Source organism: Anser anser (genome assembly GCF_964211835.1).
Source record: "Anser anser genome assembly, chromosome: Z".
NCBI lineage: Eukaryota > Metazoa > Chordata > Aves > Anseriformes > Anatidae > Anser > Anser anser.
The window spans coordinates 18,794,418-18,817,250 of NC_139723.1; the positions used below are offsets into that span (position 1 = coordinate 18,794,418).

At 39.2% G+C, this 22,833-nt stretch overlaps 1 long non-coding RNA gene across 1 annotated transcript in view; it reads right to left on the bottom strand.

Moving 5' to 3' along the window:
• The window catches only part of LOC310889662, a 44,926-nt gene extending 22,692 nt beyond the window's left edge, over nucleotides 1-22,234 (bottom strand). Inside the window, exon 1 of the long non-coding RNA XR_014576705.1 lies at nucleotides 22,014-22,234. This is a non-coding gene — a long non-coding RNA (uncharacterized lncRNA). The remainder of the gene's footprint in view (nucleotides 1-22,013) is intronic.
• Between the last annotated feature and the right edge of the window lie 599 nt (nucleotides 22,235-22,833).

Here is a 22,833-nt window from a genome sequence, read left to right on the forward strand (position 1 = left end):
AAGAATGAAAAGATGCATTCTGTTTGCATTTCAAAACAGAGAAAAGTAGTAATACACCTTTAGAAATTTCTACTTTGATAGAACGCTTTTCTGGATTGTTACCATAAGCCACCTTTAGAGACGATATTATTATATTATTTCTTCTTTTTATTGCTCAGTTTGTTAAAACACTCTAAACTCAGATCCCATTTGGGATTTGTTGAATAAGAGGTGAAGTATGAATTAGAGAACATGACAATGCAATGTTTCCCACCCGCTTAACAAGCAAGACAAACAGGCATCCTCTTTTCTTTCCTTGTTTGTGGTTGAGATCTCTTCACAGAATAAGGAGAAAAAGGTATCAAACAAAGCTAATTATACTTTTAGAAATTTCTCATCTACAATTCAAATAACGATTTCCCTGAGAGGGGTACAAATTTTACATAAAGTATGTGCTAAACTTCATCATACCAAATGGCTGCAGAAGCTAAAACATTTTCCACACCAAGGGTATTTCATACACAATGTTCAAAATCACCCATGCATTTATGCTAAAATGAATTATCTAATTTAAACATACAAAATCAAGGAGATTTACAAATGAGGTTTTATTTTGAATCCATGCCTCCCTATTCCAGTTTCAAAAAGGAAAGGAAAGTTTGAAAAAACACAACCTCCATCAAGAAAAAATTAAGGGTTATTGTAATAAAGGACTCACTTCTATAGGGGACAGAGGGTCCGATACCCCATCTGGACCCAACCCATAGTAATAAGCTATGGGGATGGAATGCCAAAATGGGAGGGTCTGCATGCTAGTGAGATCCTTCAGCCTGCTGCATGAGGTACTGGGTACAATGAAGCACGTTTGGAACATCTCTACACTAATGCCTGCAACATGAATAACAAGCAAGAGCAACTAGAAGACTTGTTTCAGTGCTAGAGCCAAGACACCATTTGCATAAGTGAAATCTTGTGTTGTGCGTTACAATAGACAGGTGTAAGCTCTTCAAAAGCGACAGGCCGGACAGGCCAGGCAGGGGGCTCATGTTGCATAAAATAGAGGGGTTGGGCTTTATGGAGCTTGCAGTTGTCAATGACACAGTAGAGAGCCTCTGGGTAAGGATTAAGGGACAAGCAAATTAAGGGGATGTTATTTTAGGAGTCTTCTATAGACCACACAGCCAGGATGATGACACAGATGAATCATTCTTTAAGGAATTAAAAGATACCTCTTGTCCTTATGGGGGACATGAATTTACCAGATGTTAACTGGGAATATCACACAGCTGACGCAAACAGGCCCGGGAGATTCCTTAAATACCTTGATGATAACCTTTTGGTACAGGTACTAAGGGACCCAACCAGGAAACCAGGAACCCTCTTAGTTCTGTTTATTTGTGAACAGAGGTCTTGTGGGTGAAATGGCAACTGGCGTCTTGGTCATAGTGACCATGAAGCAGATGAGTTTAAAATTTTTGGTGACAGAAGGAAAACTGCCACCAAAACTTCAACCCTAGATATGGGGAGAGGAGGCGTCAGACTGCTCGGGGAACTAGATAGTAAGGGCCCCTGGGAAACTGCTCTTGAAGGCATTGGGATCCATCAGTGTTGGTCAATTTTTAAGTACCACCTCCTAAGAGTACAGGAAGAAGCAATTCTAAAATGTTGGAAGTCAGGCAGGCAGGGCTAAAGGTTGGTTTGACTGAGCAGAGATCTTCTTCTAGAGCTTAGTTGGAAAAATAAAGTTTATGGCCACTGTAAATGAGGTTGGGCAATGTGGGAAAACTAGTGAGATGTTATTCACATATGTAGGCAGAAAATTTGTACAGCAAAAGCTCACCTAGAGTTAAAGGTGGCCAGCACTGTGACAGACAATAAAAAGTGTTTTTTTATTTGTTTGTTTTTGTTTTCATTTTTAACATGTTAACATCAAAAAGGAGGACCAGTGAAAACATTGCTCCATTACTTGACTAGAATCGTTACCTCATAAATAGGGACATAGACAAAGCAGATATTTATGCCACCTTCTCCTGTCTTCAACACCAATTAAGGACTCTGGGACTCCTGGAGTCCTGAGCTGGAGAATGGTGACTGTGGTAACAATAAACTCCGAGCCAATCTCAAACTTGAGTGAGGTTTGCTGCTAGAGTTGGTTACATATATATGTATGTGGAAGCCAATGAGATTCATCGCAGGGTGATCAGAGAACTGACTGATGTCATTGTGAAACCTCTCCCAAATTATTTTTAAATTGTCTTTGGAATCTACCTAGGTTCCAGTTGACTGTAAGCTGGTGAACATTGTTCCAATTTTCAAGAAGGGCAAGAAAGAATACCCTGCTGTCAACGGACAAATTTCATCTGTCTCAACGGGGGAAAGGATCTTTGCTTGGGAGATAGCAGGGCTCATTGAAAGGGTTTTAAACTAGATTTGAAGTAGGAAAGGGATAAAACCAGGCTTGGTAGAGACAAATCTGGGGGTGGTATGCTGGTAGTTATGAGACCATGTACAAGCAAGGTCTCTTGGTCTGCTACCCCAGTAGAGGTAGGGGATGGAAAGCCATGTAACAGCAAAGGCAATAGGAATATTGATGGGTTAGAAATCACAGAAGTGTCTGAGAATGGTCACATAGGAATTAGGGCTTCTCCCCCCAAAATGTGATGGGATCACTAGCCCACCTGAAGCACATCTACACCATTGCATGCATCACAGACAACAAACAGAAGGAGCTGAGAGCCATCATGCAGCAGGAAAACTATGACATCACAGAAACATAGTGAGATGGCTTACAGGACTGGAGAGCTGTAATGGATAGGTACAAACCCATCAGAAGGGACAGGCTAGGAAGGAGAGGTGGTGGGGTAGCCCTATATGTTAGGGAGTGTGAGTGTTTTGACTGTCTAGAGCTTAATAATGGTGACAACAAGGTTTAGTGTTTATAGGTAAGATTCGGGGGGAATGCCAATGGAGAAGATGTCATTGTGGGAGTCTGTTATAGACCACCCAACAAGGATGGAAAGACAGATGAAATATTCTATAAGAAGCTGGGAGAAGTCTTAAAATTGCTAGCACTTGTTCTTAAAAGGTACTACAACTTAGCATATGTCTGATGGAAATATAACACAGCAGAAGGAATCAGTCTAGGGGGTTTCTGGAGCATGTGGAATATACAATTCCTGATACAGGTGTTGAGTGAGCCAGCTAGAGAAGGCTCCCTGCTGGACTTTTTGCTTGTGAACAGAGAAGGACTTGTGAGTGATGTGAAGGTTGGAGGCCATCTTTGGGCATAGCAGTCATGAATTAATAGTGTTTGATTTTTGGAAAAGTAAGTAGTGGGGGTTAGCAGAACTACTACCTTCGACTTCTGCAGGGAAGAACAGGACTTTGTCCTGTTTAGGAGACTGGTTGACAAAGTCCCTTAGGAGGCAGTCCTGAAGGGCAAAGGAGTTCAGGAAGGCTGGACACTCTTCAAGTAGGAAATCTGTGGAAGAAGACTGACCTGGCTGTACAGAGAGCTGTGGCTAGAACTCAGGAAGAAAAAGAGAGTTTATGACATTCAGAAGAAGGAACAAGCCACTCAAGAGGACTACAAATATGTCATGAGTCTGTGCAAGGACAAAAATTAGAAGGGATGAAGCCCAACTTGAGTTCAATCTGGCTACTGCTGTAAAGAACAATAAGAAATTATTTTATAAATACATGAACAAGAAAAGGAGGACTAAGGAGAATCTCAATCCTTTATTGGATGTGGAAGGAAACATAGTGAGAAAAGATGAGGAAAAGGCTTAATGCCTTCTTTGCCTCAGTCTTTAGCAGCAAGACTGGTTGTTCTCTGGGTACTCAGACCCCAGAGCTGGTAGACAGGGACAGAAAGAAGCCTTCATAATCCAAGTGGAAATGAATAGTTATCTTCAATACCGCTTAGAGGTACACAAGTCTATGGGGCCTGATGGGATCCAACCAAAAGGGCAACAAAAGAGCTGGTGGAAGTGCTCACCAAGCCACCTTCCATCATTTAACAGCAGTCTTGGCTATCAGGGGAGTTTCCAGACAACTAGAGTCTAGAGAACGTGACACCCATCTACAAGAAAGGCCAGAAGGAGGACCCAGGGAATTACAGGCCTGTCAGTCTGATTTTGTTGCTAGGGAAGGTTATGGAGCAGATAATCCTGAGTGTCGTTATGCAGCACATGCAGGATAACCGGGTGATCAGGCCCAGGCAGCACATGTTTATCAAAGGCAGGTCCTGCTTGACTAACCTAATCTTCTATGACGAGGTGATGCACTTAGTGAATGAGGGAAAGTCTGTGGATGTGGTCTACCTAGACTGTAGGTAGTAAAATTTTTTACACTGTTTCCCACAATATTCTTTTGGAGAAATTGACTTCTCATGGCTTGGATGGGCATACACTTTGCTAGGTAAAAAACAGACTGGGTGGCTGGGCCCAAAGAGTTGTGTAGAATGGAGTTAAATCCATTTGGCAGCTAGTAACAGGTAGCATACCCCAAGGCTTATTACTGGGGACAGTACTACTCTTTAGTATATTTATCGATGATCTGGATGAGGGGATTGAGTGCACCCTCATTAAGTTTGCAGATGACAGCAAGTTAGGTGATAGTGTTGATCTGCTTGAGCGTAGGAGGGCTCTGCAGAAGGATCTGGGTGGACTGTATGAAGTTCAACAAGGCTAAATGCCAAGTCCTGCACTTGGGGCACAACAACCCCATACAATGTTACAGGCTGGGGGAATATTGGCTAGAAAGGGGACTATTCCAACTGTTGCGGTGGTTTTACCTTGTTAAACAGCTGAACTCCAACACAACTGCTCTCTTACTCGCCATCCTCAGAAAAGGAGGGGAAGAAGAAAAGGAAGGAAACAACTCACAGGTTGACATAAGGATAATTTAATTAAAGGAAAAATAATTATTAAGGGGAAATTATTATTAGTTAAATAATTTAACTAAAGAGAAAAGAGAAGGGAGAAAGGGAAAAACAAAGAAACAACAACAACAAAAAACAAACAAGCAAAGGCTGTGTGGAAGTGCAGAGGAAGGAAATTACTCTCTACTTCCCATAAATGAGCAATGCTTGACCACATCCTTGAAGGAGGGCCTCAATGCATGTAGCTGTTCTTTGGGAGGACAGACGTTTTCAAAATGAGAGCCCACCCCTCCCCTCTTTTTCATTTTACCACCTTTTATTGCTGAGTGTGACATCATATGGTATGGAATATCCCTTTGATTGATTTAGGTCAGCTGATATTCCCTCCTCCCCTCTTGCCCACCCCCAGTCTGCTGGCTCTGGGGGGGTTAGAGGGAGTCCTGATGCTGTACCAGTATTGCTCAGCAGTAGACACAACACTGGTGTGATATCAATGCTGTTCTATCTACAAGTGCAGAGCACAGCACTGTATGGGCTGCTGCAGGGAAAGTTAACTCCATCCTAGCCAGACCCAGTACAGAACTACTCCTATGAAGAAAGGCTGAGAGCTGGGGCTGTATGCAGTAGGTATACATTCAACTAAAATAAAAAAGAATAATGGCAGACAAATAAAATAAAATAATTTGAAAGTAGGTTCTCCCATTACCAAAAGAACTCAGAAAAAAGTATCACACCTCTATTTTCTGTCATACTTCACTTTTCATATTTTCCTGAATACTTTCTCCTATTTAACGGAAAGAATGAGTTCTACTTATGAGTATGAACAATTAAAAATTGATGCTTGATTTTTTGGGTGATAAGCCCAGGTACCAAAGTAAAGAGCACAGTAATGGGAAAATGAATATGCTCCAATTTTTTTTTTTTTTTCAATCAGAAGATAGCTACTGAAGCAAATACACAAATCCTCCCTTCTTACAGTATTTGGGTTCCTATCAGAGAGTGGTTTGAGAGTGTGTAAGTCAGATTCTTTTTAGAGAACTAAACCGTAGCCACTGTGCAATCCATTAAGAAACATTTGAGCTGATCTCCAGAAACTCTCATTTATCTTTCAAAACAGTGCAAGAAATCATTTAATAAAGAAAAATTTTCTAAACTAAATTTTGGTTGCCTTATTGTTCTTTATATATGTTGAAAGTATCAAAATGTCACTACCCTCCAACTTTGTTTTTTAACATAGAAAAGAGAAGGAATGAATGCTCCACTTTGCCACAGGAGCCAGTAAAAGAGCCGGGAAAAGAGCCATAGCTAATGAGTTGCAGTGCTGTGCTGTAATCAGATGTTACATGTATTGCCTCCAACGAGGTTTGAATTAGTTGGACCATGGACTGCCTTCCAATAGGGCTCCAAAGCAGCCTATCTATATATCTTTTATCAGTTTTCAGTAATAAATTTAGAAATATTCCAGACAAGTACATTTAGGTAATATTCAAACATACTAAGTTTGGGAGGCCTTCCTGCTATACAATGTTTTCTGCCAGTGAAAATATGAATCATAATAAATAATATGATCCCGTCCAAATGCTGAATAGCTCTAACTTATGAAGATTTCTAGAGGAGCTTAAAACATTTAGTCTATTTGAAAAGACTGAACCAGAAGATACCCAATTCTGCCTTCTCTGTTTGGTACAAAAAGATCATGGAAAATGTAAGCCTAAAGTAAAAGAAAGGGTGCTGAATATTTAACCATCTGGATACACCCATGCCGCTCAGGCACTTAAGGACTCTGCTTACAATTTAATTGGGAGATTTCTTCTACAAATGTATCAAAAACATTCCACCAAATGCATTTTCAATTGAAACTGAACACTTTAAAGCAATTATTTTCTGTGAAAATTCTGATGTCTGTTAAAGAAACAACATTAAAAATACAAAAAAGGCTCATAGTTTGGTTTTCTGATACATTTTTAAAGGAAAAATTTCAATAGAAACACAATTATTTGGGGATTATTATTTTGGTTTAACTATTTATGTTAAGAATATAAATTTATTTCATTTACAAAATTCATTTTTAAACTAAATGTCTAGAGATGACTTTATTTTCAAAGAGCAATATAGGATTCTCTTTGATTTTTCCGCCTATAACTTGTACCTGAGCTGTCCTATTAAAACTCTAAAACCTTGCCTGGGTACTGTTTTACTGAATGTTAAGTCACCAAACCCATCACATTTAAACATGTCCTTGATGTTTTAATTTACAGTTTACAGGCTTTACTTCAGTACAGACTTTGTGTACAGCCCTGCCAGTGAGGAAGCTGGGGGTGCACAAGAAACTGGGAAGGTACACAGCCAGGATAACTGGTCCAAACTAGTCAAAAGGATGCCCCATACCATATGACCTCAAGCTGAACAATAGAAAGGGGGGGTGTGGGGTCGTGTGGGTAGGGAGGTGCTGCTCAGGGAGTGGCTAGGTATCTGTCAGCAGGCAATGAGCAATTGCATTATGCATAACTTGCTTTGTACATATTATTATTATTATTATTATTTATTATTATTATTTTCCTGTCATTTTCTGTCCTATTAAACTATCTTTATCTCAACCTGTGAGTTTTTGTTGCTGTTGTTTGCCTTTTTTTTTTTTTTTTGATTCTTTCCCGTAACACTGTGAGGGTTGGGGATTGAGAAAATAGCTGTGTGGGTTAAGCCCACACAACCCTCTTAAAAGAAAAAAGCAGCAACAATCTGCCGTTACCCTTATTTAATATTCTTTCTGACTTCAAAGGACATAAAAATGTGATTTGTAAGCTGCTGGAAGATCCCACTAGAAGCGTATTTATGGCTCACGATTCATGTCAGCCTTCAATGTGAACTTGAGAAATTATGCCACCAATCTCTCAGACTTATTACAAACTAGTTCTGTGTAGTTTATTTTCCACTGACCTACCACAGAAGATGTAGAATAGCTATTTATATAACACATATTGGAACATGCAAAACCTCTGATGCTACATTGTGCATTCTCAAATATCTTCATGCTTACCATTGCTTCCCAGCTTGATCCAGTCTCTATTCATTTTTCACCCTCAAAGCATATTGAAATCTTCAAAGGTAACCACAACTTCCTGGCATTCATCAGTCTTTCAAATAAATAATACTCATCCATGCTATAAATTGTATATGTGCCCCTGTGTCTTGACCACCTTTGGAAAGGGTGACAATTATGTTTGTATCTGAGGTTAAATATGAGGAAACACATTTCATATTCCATATGGGATGCTATGATGCATGCTATTGGAAGGAGAACAGAGATACATCTGGCTGCAACTAGTGATATTCAGATACACTGAGTACAACTATTTAGCTCTCCAACTGTCAAGTTAAAAGTGCTTTATCAGAAACTAACAGGAAGTGATTAAAAAAAAGCAAGGCAAGGCAGGGCAAGGCAGGGCAAGGCAAGGCAAAGCAAGGCAAGGGAAGGGAAGGGAAGGCAAGGCAAGGCAAGGCAAGGCAAGGCAAAGCAAGGCAAGGGAAGGCAAGGCAAGGGAAGGGAAGGGAAGGAAAGAACTGTGGAGGAGGTCATTTCTGTCTGTGAATTAATTTAATTACACTGAAGAGTTTCAGTGTAAAAGAATTTCAGCTAGAAAGAAGAAGGGAAGAGAAGGATCTTGATAAGAAGCAAATCTCACATTGGGGAAAAAAAAAAAAAATCTCACCACTTTGCTAAACAAAGTGATGTCTTTCTGCTCTAAGAATTAGAGATGAGGTATAAATTTTGTAATGTTAGACCCATGAACCACAGTGACCACACTCAACAGAAATAAATTCTGAAACAGCAACAGAGCAAAGCCGCCCAAACTCCACCCATAGTGCTCAGTCTTGCCCAGGGGGCACCCACTCTCACCTGAAGTGTTGAGCCAGGGGGCCATGCCAGGAACCTCTCAGTAGTGCCAAGCACAGCCACTGCTAGGCCTCACCACCCAACCAGTGCCTCACACCAGGGATTTTGTGTGGGAAAGTGTTACATGGCCCTGATCGTGGAGATACAGGCGAGAAGACAAAGGCTCTCCAGGCCCGCAGATGCCTAGAAGTTGCCTGGTGTTGAAGGGCAATGGATGAGAAAAGAGATGGTACAGCAGGGAAAATCTCATGGCTAGGCTGTGTAGAGAGCAACATTTTAAACTGACTGGTTTTAACCAAATGTAATCACAGGGTCCACTTTTGGTTTATTTTTTGGTCATGCAACACAGAAGCTTTTGCATATGCTCAGATATGGCCAAGGGGAAAAAAATAAATTAATTAATTAAATTAAATAACAGCGGCAGGTGTTGTGGTGACATCTTTCGAAGTGGCATGTGAGCAAATGCAAATGCATATATGAATCTCAAAAGAGAATCAATGTATATATTACAGACTTAATGGTTTGAATAGTATGAAACCTCTGGCTATAGCTTTAGGAGATTTTTCAGACAGAGTTTAAAATATATTTGCAGGAAATCTGATAATAACAGATTACCTATGAGGAATGTATGCTTTCTCTGCATACTGTTTTATATTGATTTTTAATTCAAGAGGAGCTGGTCCCAGACTTCTTATTTGGCCAAAACTCTATTCTCCTGTTACAAACTTTGTCTGACTAAAGCTTAGTTTGTTCAATGGCTTCATTCTGAAGCTCATTATGAAAAGCTCAACATGAGCCGTCAACGTGAGCTTGGAGCCTAGAAATCCATCTGTATCCTGGGCTGCACCAAGAGAAGTATGGCCAGCAGGATGAGGGAGGGGATTGTCCTTCTCTACTCTGTTCTCGTGAGACCCCACTTGGAGTGCTGCGTTCAGCTCTGGGGCCCCCAGCACACGAAGGACATGGACCTAATAGAGCAAGTCCAGAGGAGGGCCATGAGGATAATCAAAGGGCTGGAGCACCTCTCCTATAAAAACAGACTGAGGGAGCTGGAGTTGTTCAGCCTGGAGAAGAGAAGGCTTTGGGGAGACCTTATAGTGGCCTTCCAGTGCCTACAGGAAAAGTGGGGAGGGACTCTTTGTAATGAGGTATAGTGATCAGAAAAGGGGTAATGGCTTTTATACTAAAAAAGGATAAATGTACTTTGCTATGAGGAAGGTGATGAACTGGAACAAGTTGCCCAGAGAAGCTGTGGATGCCCCATCCCTGGAAGTGTTCAAGGTCGGGTTGGATAGGGCTTTGAGCAACCTGGTATAGTGGAAGGTGTCCCTGCACATGGCAGGTAGGTAGAACTATGTGATCTTTAAGGTTCCTTTCAACTCAAATCATTTTATGATTCTATGATTCTATAATTTGAGTCTTAGCTCTGGAAAATAAAATAAAATTAATAAAATGAAATTAAAAAATAAAATGAATAAAGTGAAATAAAAAATGAAATAAAAAGAGAAAAAAAGGAAAAAAGAAAGGAAAAAAAAGGAAAAAGGAAAGAAAGGGAAGGGGAGGGGAGGGGAGGGGAGGGGAGGGGAGGGGAGGGGAGGGGAGGGGAGGGGAGGGGAGGGGAGGGGAGGGGAGGGGAGGGGAGGGGAGGGGAGGGGAAGGGAGGGGAGGGCAGGGGAGGGGAGGGGAGGGCAGGGGAGGGGAGGGCAGCGAAGGCAAGGCAAGGCAAGGCAAGGCAAGGCAGGCAAGGCAAGGCAAGGCAAGGCAAGGCAAGGCAAGGCAAGGCAAGGCAAGGCAAAGGCAAGGCAAGGCAAGGCAAAGGCAAGGCAAGGCAAGGCAAGGCAAGGCAAGACAAGGCAAGGCAAGGCAAGGCAAGGCAAGGCAAGGCAAGGCAAAAGGCAAGGCAAGGCAAGGCAAAAGGCAAGGCAAGGCAAGGCAAGGCAAGGCAAGGCAAGGCAAGGCAAGGCAAGGCAAGGCAAAAGGCAAGGCAAAAGGCAAGGCAAAAGGCAAGGCAAAAGGCAAGGCAAGGCAAGGCAAAAGGCAAGGCAAAGCAAGGCAAAAGGCAAGGCAAGGCAAGGCAAAAGGCAAGGCATGGCAAGGCAAAAGGCAAGGCAAGGCAAGGCAAAAGGCAAGGCAAGGCAAGGCAAAAGGCAAGGCAAAAGGCAAGGCAAAAGGCAAGGCAAGGCAAGGCAAGGCAAGGCAAGGCAAGGCAAGGCAAGGCAAGGCAAGGCAAGGCAAGGCAAGGCAAGGCAAGGCAAGGCAAGGCAAGGCAAGGCAAGGCAAGGCAAGGCAAGGCAAGGCAAGGCAAGGCAAGGCAAGGCAAGGCAAGGCAAGGCAAGGCAAGGCAAGGCAAGGCAAGGCAAGGCAAGGCAAGGCAAGGCAAGGCAAGGCAAGGCAAGGCAAGGCAAGGCAAGGCAAGGCAAGGCAAGGCAAGGCAAGGCAAGGCAAGGCAAGGCAAGGCAAGGCAAGGCAAGGCAAGGCAAGGCAAGGCAAGGCAAGGCAAGGCAAGGCAAGGCAAGGCAAGGCAAGGCAAGGCAAGGCAAGGCAAGGCAAGGCAAGGCAAGGCAAGGCAAGGCAAGGCAAGGCAAGGCAAGGCAAGGCAAGGCAAGGCAAGGCAAGGCAAGGCAAGGCAAGGCAAGGCAAGGCAAGGCAAGGCAAGGCAAGGCAAGGCAAGGCAAGGCAAGGCAAGGCAAGGCAAGGCAAGGCAAGGCAAGGCAAGGCAAGGCAAGGCAAGGCAAGGCAAGGCAAGGCAAGGCAAGGCAAGGCAAGGCAAGGCAAGGCAAGGCAAGGCAAGGCAAGGCAAGGCAAGGCAAGGCAAGGCAAGGCAAGGCAAGGCAAGGCAAGGCAAGGCAAGGCAAGGCAAGGCAAGGCAAGGCAAGGCAAGGCAAGGCAAGGCAAGGCAAGGCAAGGCAAGGCAAGGCAAGGCAAGGCAAGGCAAGGCAAGGCAAGGCAAGGCAAGGCAAGGCAAGGCAAGGCAAGGCAAGGCAAGGCAAGGCAAGGCAAGGCAAGGCAAGGCAAGGCAAGGCAAGGCAAGGCAAGGCAAGGCAAGGCAAGGCAAGGCAAGGCAAGGCAAGGCAAGGCAAGGCAAGGCAAGGCAAGGCAAGGAAAGGAAAGGAAAGGAAAGGAAAGGAAAGGAAAGGAAAGGAAAGGAAAGGAAAGGAAAGGAAAGGATTTACTTTCAATTACAGTCATATAAATATCATTTTCTGTTTAAGTACACAGAACTCCCCACTTCAAATAAACACCAGTTTTAGAATCATAGAATATCCTGAGTTGGAAGGGACCCACAATGATCATTGAGTCCAACTCTTGACTTAGGAGTCCAACTCCTGACTCTTCCACAGAGAGGTTATTCTCTCTGTGGAAAGACCTTTTTTATTCTCATATATATGCAAGACTGTATTACAAGCTTTTGACAATCTTGTTACGAACTACATTACCTTCTTCACAGAAAACAGAATTAATTTTTAATCAATGAGAGTATAAGACAATCTGACTACAAGGCTGTCTTTCTTCATTCTTATCATACTACTTCATACAGCTAGTAACCCCTGAGAACAAGTCAACTGTCTTGAGCAGTATTAGTTCAGATTCAGTCTAAAGTATCGTATTTCTATTCTCCCCCAAGGATGAAAAATGTCATGTTACTCTTTTTTTTTTTTTTTTCCTGACTGTGAAATAACCACATCCATAACAGTCAACGTTGTTATTCTACTTTACATGGATGAAAAAAAAATTAAGAAAGTCAGGGTAGTTACTCAAATTTGGAGTCCTGCTAAGATACATAAAATAAACATTTATGAAGCCAGGAAGATTGGAATTCCATATCTTTAGTAATGTGGTAGCATTTAGCAGTCACTTGTCTCAGCTGCAATTGAGATAGTGTCAAAATATAGGATAGTTTTGAGTTCCAAGCAGGAATAATATGAATATTGTATAAGAAACTCACTGCAATTCAGGTCCACCCTAAGAATAACTGTGTTATGACAATGTTTTCTGTGTATTGAGGGGAAATATGAGGTGAAAAAGCTTTTAAAACTGTATAAATTCATAAATATGTAGGTGTATTCTTTTCCTCTTTGCTTTTCATGTCATGAACAGTAGTAACAATAATAACGGCTCAATTAGTTTGCGTATTACAACAGTAGCAATATGTAATTCAGCAGTTAAGTGGCATTTTGAAATTACAGGTGTTACTTAATTACCCTCAGAAAATAATGCCTAAACTCCAGAGTGAAATTAAAAACACTTTAAAACACTGGTGACCCCTCTGACAAATCAATTTCAGGCATGACATAGCAAGTTACACTGAAGAGAGTAAAAAGCTCCATATCCTATGGGACTCCTCAGATTGTACTTTGAAACTGAAAAGACTCATCTCTGGTTCCTAATGGTGTTATGTAAATACAAAGGAAATGTGCAGCATGCAGGTTGACTTCACAGAGTATAGGAAGAAAGGGCAATCACAACATTAAATTAAATCATGGCAAATATAACAAACAAGCTGCTGGAACCTATAAAAATATCCTTATTATGCTACATAAAACAGATGCTACTGGTAATTTTAAAAAAGCAGTAAGATGATCTGAAGAGAACATTACAAGGGAAAAAAATGTAGCAAGTATTCACCTTTATGAAAATTAGAAGTAAAACCTTATTTTTCTGGAGAATTATTCTTTAATAACAATTTTATGCTCATTGAATGTACCAATTGCAAATCTGACCACAGTACCTATGGGCTATGTTTCTTGAAAAAGTACATCTTTGAAGAAATATTTTTATAACGAAATTCTGTGTAATTAAATTACCATCCTTCTTGTTATGCCAGTAACACATGATCTTAAAGCTGACATGTTGTTAGGAGGTTCTTAAAAAGAACTTTCAGTATTTCAGTAAAAGGTTAAAGGTTAAAAGGTTAAAAGGTTAAAGGTTAAAAGGTTAAAATTCTTACAAATCCAAACTGATAGTGTGGATGTCCTGCCTCAGGACCTCTCATAATCTATTTTCTTTTATAGAATTAGTAATTAATGATTACTATAAGTTAAATTATACAGAAGGCCATGATCTCTTTAGCGGGGGTGGGGGAGGTGGGGTGGCTATTGGATTCTGTTTAATATCTTCCATTCCTGTTTAGCACAATGATACAAATTAGCCACCTGCCTACAACTGGCTATAGTCTAAGCCATTCAGATTTGCAATATTACTTTTACACAGCCACAGAATCATGCCTTTTACAGCCTGTTCAACAGAACTGAGATCTATGTGTGAAGTGCTTCTTTTCCAGACAAAATAAATTATTTCAAAGGTATTCAAATGTTTTAGTGAAATTACTGCTTTATAATATGAAATTAAATAAAAATATATAATCTAGTGCCTTCATAAAATTTTATGAACCATTAATACTATTGCATTGGGGATAATGTACCATTCCCTTCTGTGTTCTTACTAGTGAGTAGCATGACAATATAGTATTAATAAAACTAATGTAAAGTACATTCAAAGATCCTGAATGTAGAGTGTAACTTATTGAATAAGAGTTCATGAAATAACATTCTGAGTCACTACATGTCTTTCTGCACATCAGCTTTGGAGAGTAAAGCCACCACATTTTTCATTTATTCTGTATTCAATATGTAAAGATGGTTTCTACCAAATAATTCAAAGTCTACAGATTATGTATAAAATTTCTACTCAGAATATTTTCATGTTATTTTATTCTAATTACATGATAGTATCAATTTAATTAACTAGGACTCTGTTAACTATCACTTTCACAAATCAACTAGACATGTCATAATTGATTTTGGTGAATATAAACCCCAAGTCCATGGAAGTCACCTAGCATCTTCTAAGTCTTAAACAGTTGTCCTCAAGAGCATTTAGTTACATAATTTAAATTGTTGAATGTTTTCATTATAGTAAAGTCCAAGTCCTTGAAAGTTCTTGAGAAAGAAATGAACAAACCAAATACAAAGTAATGATAAAATTCACTTTAGAGTGTAAAAAGGAACAAAAACTGATACAATGATTCTTGTCTTTATTGGACAAGTATCTATAGTGCAAGCAAAAAGCCATACATTTTGAGCTTCCCATTTCCCATAATTCAGTCATGTGATAATTTCATTAGTAAATATATTCAAAACTTTCATTAGCTTTCTCCAATTCATTGCTGGATCAAATACTGTAACTACTAATGAACACACTCTCAAGAACAAGGTGAATAGAGTTATATTGAAGATTTTATACCTGTAAGCTTTGACAGTTGATTGCAAAAGTTATTTAGCTGACTTAGTGGAACTGGTCTCAGTGGAAAGTAGTTAAGCTTAGATGCCAAAGGCACAGGCTGGTGACACAAAGAAGGCCAAAAACAGTTATTCCACAAACACACTGGGGTGACCAAATGACAAACAGACAAACTTGCAAAACTGAGCACTGTGGCATTTCAGGTCTTATTTGAATCTATTCACAGAAGAAGCACTAACTTCTCTAACTTGAGATTTCTGGAGGTATTTTTCCTGAAAGGATTTTCTGATAACTTTGCAGAATAAATCTTCGCTCCTTATGTAACTCTGTCAGAAGATTTAAGATTTTTGTGACACAAGAGGTCAGATGAAGCAGAAAAATTGGACCATCAATTCCCTGGCTATCAACCATCCTGTACCAGTCCCCACAGATCACTGAAAAAAGCATTGGTTAAGAAAAATACATGCTTAGGTGCCCACTTCATTAATAATTAAAGTCATTATGGAGTCCCCATAGCTACTTATAATATGGACCCCTGTAGAACTAAATTTTTCAGAAACTTTCATAGCAGGCTGTTGCCATAAACTTTCAAAATATTCCTATGTCACAGTATTGTAAAGTGCCCCAAGCCTATCAGTTCAAACCCCTCTGATTCTTTCTTAATTTGTGTCCACTGTCCCTCTCTTTTGATATTGAACACATTGGCTCTGAGCCAAATAATATGTTAAGTAAAGATGATTGCCTTGAGGTTTTGTGAATTCTTATGTGTCTGATTTTAGCTAAAATCTTATATTTTAAAAGTTCAGAATTTGGAAAAAGTTTGATTGTGTACAGAAACTGAACTCAACTTTACTTTGCATTGATGGATGAATCTCTCTTGACGTCCAAAAGGGACTTACACCTCATCTTCCAAACCAGTACCAATCTCACACTTTGTTGTGCTCTACAGTCTGCTATTTTTATTAATAACAAAAAAAAAACAACAACCAAACAAACAAGCCGACAAAAGAAACCAAATCTAAAATAAAAGAAACAAACAAACAAAAACCACAAAACAACTACAAAAGAATATTCACCAGTCCTATGTAATTCTTCATGGCCTTGACACAATTTATTCTACAACTTCACAGCCAGCTTATCTGCCTTACGTTATGCGTGTCACATGTTTTAAATTCTGGTATCTCCCTTTGGCTCTAATACTGTTCAAAACATATTCCTCTCTACTTTACAGTATGTTCCATATATTTGGAAAGCAATGTTGGAGACATCACTTCTCATATATGAAGATTTTTGAATACAACCAAATCGGGTCATTCTAAGTAGAGCTAAATAGGAAGGTACAAATCAATGGAGTCAGAGAAGGGATGCTTGTGCCAAAATATAATGTTTTGTTCCTCTTAAAAACAAAATAAATAAAATAAAAAATAAAAAGAAAGTAGTTTTATGATGCCTTTTGGTACATAAAAAGGAGAGAAGAACTATAGAAGTATTACATAAATTTGTCTTAGAGGATTCATTTTGCTTGTGGCTTCTGTTATGTATTAAGCCATCCTCCTGGGTGGTACTTTACAGTGCTGGAAATTGATTCTTACTTTGTAAGATAATACGATACTGTGTTTTTTGTTTTATGTAGTAAAACAGATAGTTTAATGTTATAATGCCACTAAATGTAAAAAAAATAAAAGGACAGACCAACCCAAAACAACAGACATTTCAGACACAAGAAACAAGAATCACCCCCCTAAAAATAAATAAATAAAATACACAAAAACAAAACAAAACAAAACAAAACTATAACAACACTAACAAGCCACAAGACACAAATGTCAAAATTCACACACATGCACACAGTGCAATTGAATCCTGAACTGCACTAATGTCTCATTCAAAGATCAGATGGATTTGTTAGCTGATAGTTTATTAGATGAGCTGTGGAAAAAAATAAAAATAAAAAATAAATTAAAATCATCCCAAACCCTACGACTTCATTGCAGATGAAACAAAGCAGTACATGTATCACTTGCTAAGAAAAACAAGTTCATATCAGTCAGATCAGTGATATTTCTCATTTCTAGCTTGGCGATATCTTACTAATTTTCATGATCTTGTGCTAACTGATGCATGTTATTTGTGCCCACAGACCACTATCTTAATGCATGCCATAGAAAGGTGATTTTAAACTTTATCCTTTGGCTACGCCTGATAAGCTTTGTTTCTTTCATCTCCCTTAAATCAGTCATCGTATGTAAATTGTCCTCTGAAGAATTTACTTAAACACAGTTAACAGCCACATCTAATTACCCGTGGTATGTTTAGATAGCACAGAACAACTAAATAAAGGATACAACCTCTCAGCTCGCGTTGTTGAAAGATGGCTTTGTGATGAAGCTATAAAGCATAGTGTTGCAAAAGCATCACAATGTCTGGCATGCAAAGCATCATTACCACAAGTGCACAAAACACTAATGTTACTGAGACACCACTGAAGCAATCTCAGATTTTGTTCTATATCTCAGTTAGATCAGAAGTATTTCACAAGCAGGTAAGAGCTTTGCTTCTTTTCTTCTTGTCTGGGAATAGTTTGTTGCAATCACTTTGGTAATCCAAAGTTAAATTGTCACCACTTCTTGTGGGATTCTGACTGTTTCACACTGAGTAACAAACACAAGGGTTTCTGCTGAAATTGATGAAACTTTATGTAGAACAATACGAATAAAAGTGGCATAAAAAAAAAAAAGTAACAAAATTTGGATAACAACCATACCCAGTATGAGAGAATGAACATTATAGTTTTATATCAAGAAAAATTTATGTTTCTGGAACTTATTATAAAATAAAATTATATAGAGGTAATTTACAGTCTGGAGAAAGGGTTAGGCCACTGACCTCAACAATGGGAGGTAAAAAATAGGAAAATTCCTTTCCTTTTTGGAAAAGACACAGGAACACAATTAACTGAGGATAAAAGTATATTTCATACTCAAGTTTCACTTCCAAAGATGGATAAAAAGCTGCTGCCTTCATAAGAAACAGCTCTGTATACTCTGAGAAACACTATCCACTGGGTCTTAATGTATCCCAAGCTCCAGCTACCACTGAATTTCTCTGCTAGGGACTGTCACATTTGCAGTCAAAGTATCCAAGGAAAGAAGCATCCTTTTCTGTTGTGTTGGTCCTTGAAGGGTCATGTTTCAAATTGTTACAGTAGGATCAGCCAGAGACTGAAAGAATCTCACAGTTTTGAGTAAAGGTGTATTTTCTGATATTAATAATATATGTGTCTTGAGTCAGTCCAAGACATTACTGACTTACATTAAAGAACTCCAGAAAACAAAAACAAAAACAACACAGCACTTTAAAAGGAGTTCAGAAGTATGACAGTGGGTGAATATCTATAGGATACAACAAATGTGCAGAATGACTGCATTTTAATTAGAAAAAAAGGTAAATTATAAATAGGTAAAACAACAGCACTGGAAACATAACAGTCCACCTGTGTGTTGTGACCTACACTGAAGCTTGAGAGATTTGTTCAAGCTCTTCAGTAAGACAATAACTCATTCCTCTGATATGCAAAAGTGTTTCCATAGTTGAAAACAAAACAAAACAAAACAAAACAAAACAAAACAAAACAAAACATTGCACTCAACCCTCTCCTGCTCATCATGCATTGTACAGTGCTATGTAAGATTTCAGTGCTGGGACACTGCATTAATAGCATTTCATATGGTGCTGTTTTTCACTTGCAGTAATATATATATATATATTTAATTGCTTTGTGCAAGTGTTGGATATATATATTTTTTTTCATTCTAAGCTTTTTCTGCTTTTTGTGAAAAAAATGACACTTTTCAGAGATTTTCCAAAAAGATCTCTCACAAAAAGATTATAGGCATTATAAAAAAACAGAATAGAGCATTTTGGTCCAGGAAAAGACAAAGAAAAAGACAAAGAAAAAGGCAAGGACAAAGACAAAGAAAAAGAACAACAAGGAAAAGACCAAGGAAAAGACCAAGGAAAAGACCAAGACCAAGACCAAGACCAAGACCAAGACCAAGGAAGGGAAGGGAAGGGAAGGGAAGGGAAGGGGAGGGAAGGGGAGGGGAGGGGAGGGGAGGGGAGGGGAGGGGAGGGGAGGGGAGGGGAGGGGAGGGGAGGGAAGGGAAGGGAAGGGAAGGGAAGGGAAGGGAAGGGAAGGGAAGGGAAGGGAAGGGAAGGGAAGGGAAGGGAAGGGAAGGGAAGGGAAGGGAAGGGAAGGGAAGGGAAGGGAAGGGAAGGGAAGGGAAGGGAAGGGAAGGGAAGGGAAGGGAAGGGAAGGGAAGGGAAGGGAAGGGAAGGGAAGGGAAGGGAAGGGAAGGGAAGGGAAGGGAAGGGAAGGGAAGGGAAGGGAAGGGAAGGGAAGGGAAGGGAAGGGAAGGGAAGGGAAGGGAAGGGAAGGGAAGGGAAGGGAAGGGAAGGGAAGGGAAGGGAAGGGAAGGGAAGGGAAGGGAAGGGAAGGGAAGGGAAGGGAAGGGAAGGGAAGGGAAGGGAAGGGAAGGGAAGGGAACTTTGTTATTAATAGACTTCAGTATATTGTGACTAAGTTGCTCATGAAAAAGAGAGAGAAATAAAAAAGAAAGAAAAATAATCTGAGCCATGTAAATTCAAACAAACAAAAAAACAAAGAAAAAAAGGGTGCCAAAAAAAAAAGTGACATTCTGTGATAATCATGTAAGTGGTAACCATAAGGAATGATTCAGAAATACAATATATGACCATTTGCTTCTCAAGTAACCTTATTTATGTGTAATAAAAACTTGAGACAGGGGAAGAACAAGAAGTCCTTTCACCAGTCAGATGAAAAGTCAAAAAAATAACTCAAGAAGTAAATCAGAGCAGCAACTATATCCTGCTGTAATAGAAGAATCCTGATTTCACTCAAAAATACAGCTACGAAAATGGCAAGGCTCATAAATCAAGGAAAAAGTCCAAAGATTGCCAAGCTGATGAGAATGGAAACTAGTGCAGCTGAAAAAGAGCCTCACAATGACTGCACTGTTCAAAGCTCACATTTCTTTCAATTACAGTGTCATGAAAGGTATAAAAAGCAAGGGTATTTACAACAGTCTTATCTAAAGAAACCAGTTTCTGATAAATGCTCCCAGTCTTGGAAAACAAACGAAAATACATTTTGGGTACTAGCTGATTCTAAGGAGGAAAGTAAATAAATACAAGAAGGTAGAAATGGTATGGAACAGATGAATGGATAGGTCAAAATGTAGATGCCATAAAGCTGTGTACCATATTGTGTCTGCAGCATTTAAAAGATGATCAAAAACAGAGTGGAAGGTGGAGAACCTATGGGATAGGCACTTGAGGAAGGATTCAAGTTTGTGAAGCTAATGTAGTACAGCTGGGTAGGCACATGGGTATAATCCTTTTGTGTGGAAGTGCACTTTGTTTCTATTTTATTTTCATAAACCTAACCACCAAAAGAAATTTAAAATCTACAAAAAAGACCATGCAGGTAAAGCTATGGTCATGTGACCTGCAGAAATTGAAGATAATTTAGTTTTTATTCAAAATATTTTAGTTTTGTCAAACCATTGTATTTTCTTCTTTATCCTTCTCAATTTTATTTATTTATTTATTTATTTATTTATTTATTTATTTAATGTTCTTAAAATGTGAGATTATATTTATTATTTGTTTCAGAATTTAAGTTCATTACTGCCAAACTTGCTGCTTGAGTTATGCACCATTTCCTCACCCTCAGCTCCCATCCCTCTTCATACTTCATCCTATTATATTTCTTTTACAATGAGCCCACTGGAGTGTAAAAACACTTGGGGCCTCTCTAAGGGTGGTCTTCAGGCACTAGCTACATACCAGTAAAATTCAAATTGCTCCTTGTGTAACAAGTTTGAGATTCCCAAACAAAATGCGCAATTAAATGTGAAAGAGAGCTCCTACAAAATTTTTGATAGCATGGCACATTTGTCACTTAATTTATTTCAGATATCATACAAACTGAGAGAGAACAAAAATCAGGAAGTGCTATTTTGAATGCATGCTGTAGGGCTTCTTTTGAAGTGTTGTAACAAAGCTAGAAAATAGCAAAAGCTCTGTTTTTAAAAAGAGATAAGCAGCAAGGCTGTTTTTTTTTTTCCTTCCTTTTTTACCCATTGTTATGTGGCTATATAAAAACAGAAAATTCTATCTTTAGAATAAACATGATATCCAAATATGGAAACAATAAAACTGAAATGTTCAAAACTCTTTTTAGAGTGCAAAGCTGAGCTTAGCCATGATCAGTTGCTTTATGATACTGGTGCTGCGCTGTTTTCAAATGGTCAAACAAACAAACAAACAAACAAACAAAAACCTGCAGCCCATTGCCTACTTAAAGTCTTATCTAGTGGTGGGATTTTAATCTTTTACAAACTTCTACAATTTATTGGTCAATAACCTCACTGTGCTAAGTCATTGTTTATTTTATAAGCTCTCTCCCCAAAAGACTGCAGAATTCAGTTTCAGTCTAAATCCAATTGAAGACATGAGCAATCAGTACAAATAATGAAAATAACCATAAAAAAAAAAAAAAATCAATTCATGTGTGCAAGCCTTTGGTCTTTTAGCTATGACAACTCAGTTCTTGTTTACTCTGCTTTCAGATGAGATTACCAGGAACTGCTACGAATATCAATGAAAGGTTATCATTGTGGGCTAGAAATGATAGCATGAAATTAGGAGTACATAAAATATAAAATATTTAAAAATTGCAGATTTATCATTTCTAAGTTTTCGATAGATATTAACTTCAATCTGCAAAACTCACTGACTCAATAATTTAATTAAGAGCTGAGTATAACAGTAACAGTACTAAAAGGAATTATCTTTTTAAGGATAACACTACATAACACTACAAAATAGGTACCCATGTATTAGCGGAACAGAAGAAGGACACTTCTACTTTTTACTTCATAGACTTAGTTGCTTCTTACCTTTTTCTGACACATGGAAAAATGAATTACTTACCTCCAATTCTGGAGATACATGATGGAATCAAAACCTCGGTTTTCACTTATAAACAATGATTCTTCACCTCAGAGTCAAAATGAAAAATGTCAAATACTACTTGAGAGTCCCAATCTTCAGATGCTTATCTGAACACAACGGCAATATTAAACAACAAATGGAAGCAATAAGTATTATCCAGCTATTTCTAGCCTGTTCTGCAAGCATCTATTCTACCTGCAGTGACAGTACAACCCTACATTGACCCTAACAAAACACACACCAGCATGAAGAACATTCACATTAGCTAACCACTGTCATTCTTCTGGAATGATGTAACCTGACAGAAAGGCAAGAGACTAATCTCATAGTGCAGGGACAGATCATTTTCACCCTGACACCAGGACTTGTACTCAGGATAACAGAGGGGCATATCCCCACACAACCCCCTCTGTGTATACTTTGAATAGGTTGCTGCCCTAACACTGTAAGGAACAATGGCTGTAGTATAGAGGATATTGCTGTGGAATGCAGTCATGACATGTTGCAGATGGATTTCTTGATGAGGAGGACTACAAGTTATCTCAGCAATTCCCAGCTTTTCTGTAGTTGAGTTTTGCCACTTCCACCACTTTCTTTTCTTCTACAGATCCAGACTCTTCCTTTTAGTCTTTTGCTTCCTTTGGAAGCACTGTACACATCCCAAAGTGAAATCCATATAATGTCCTTTTGGCCTTGGTTCTGTATAATTCTGTGAATACTTGGATGGTTGATAACTTAACCGATAAGGTTATTGAGTGTACCCTCAGTAAGTTTGAAAACAACACCAAGCTGGGGGGAA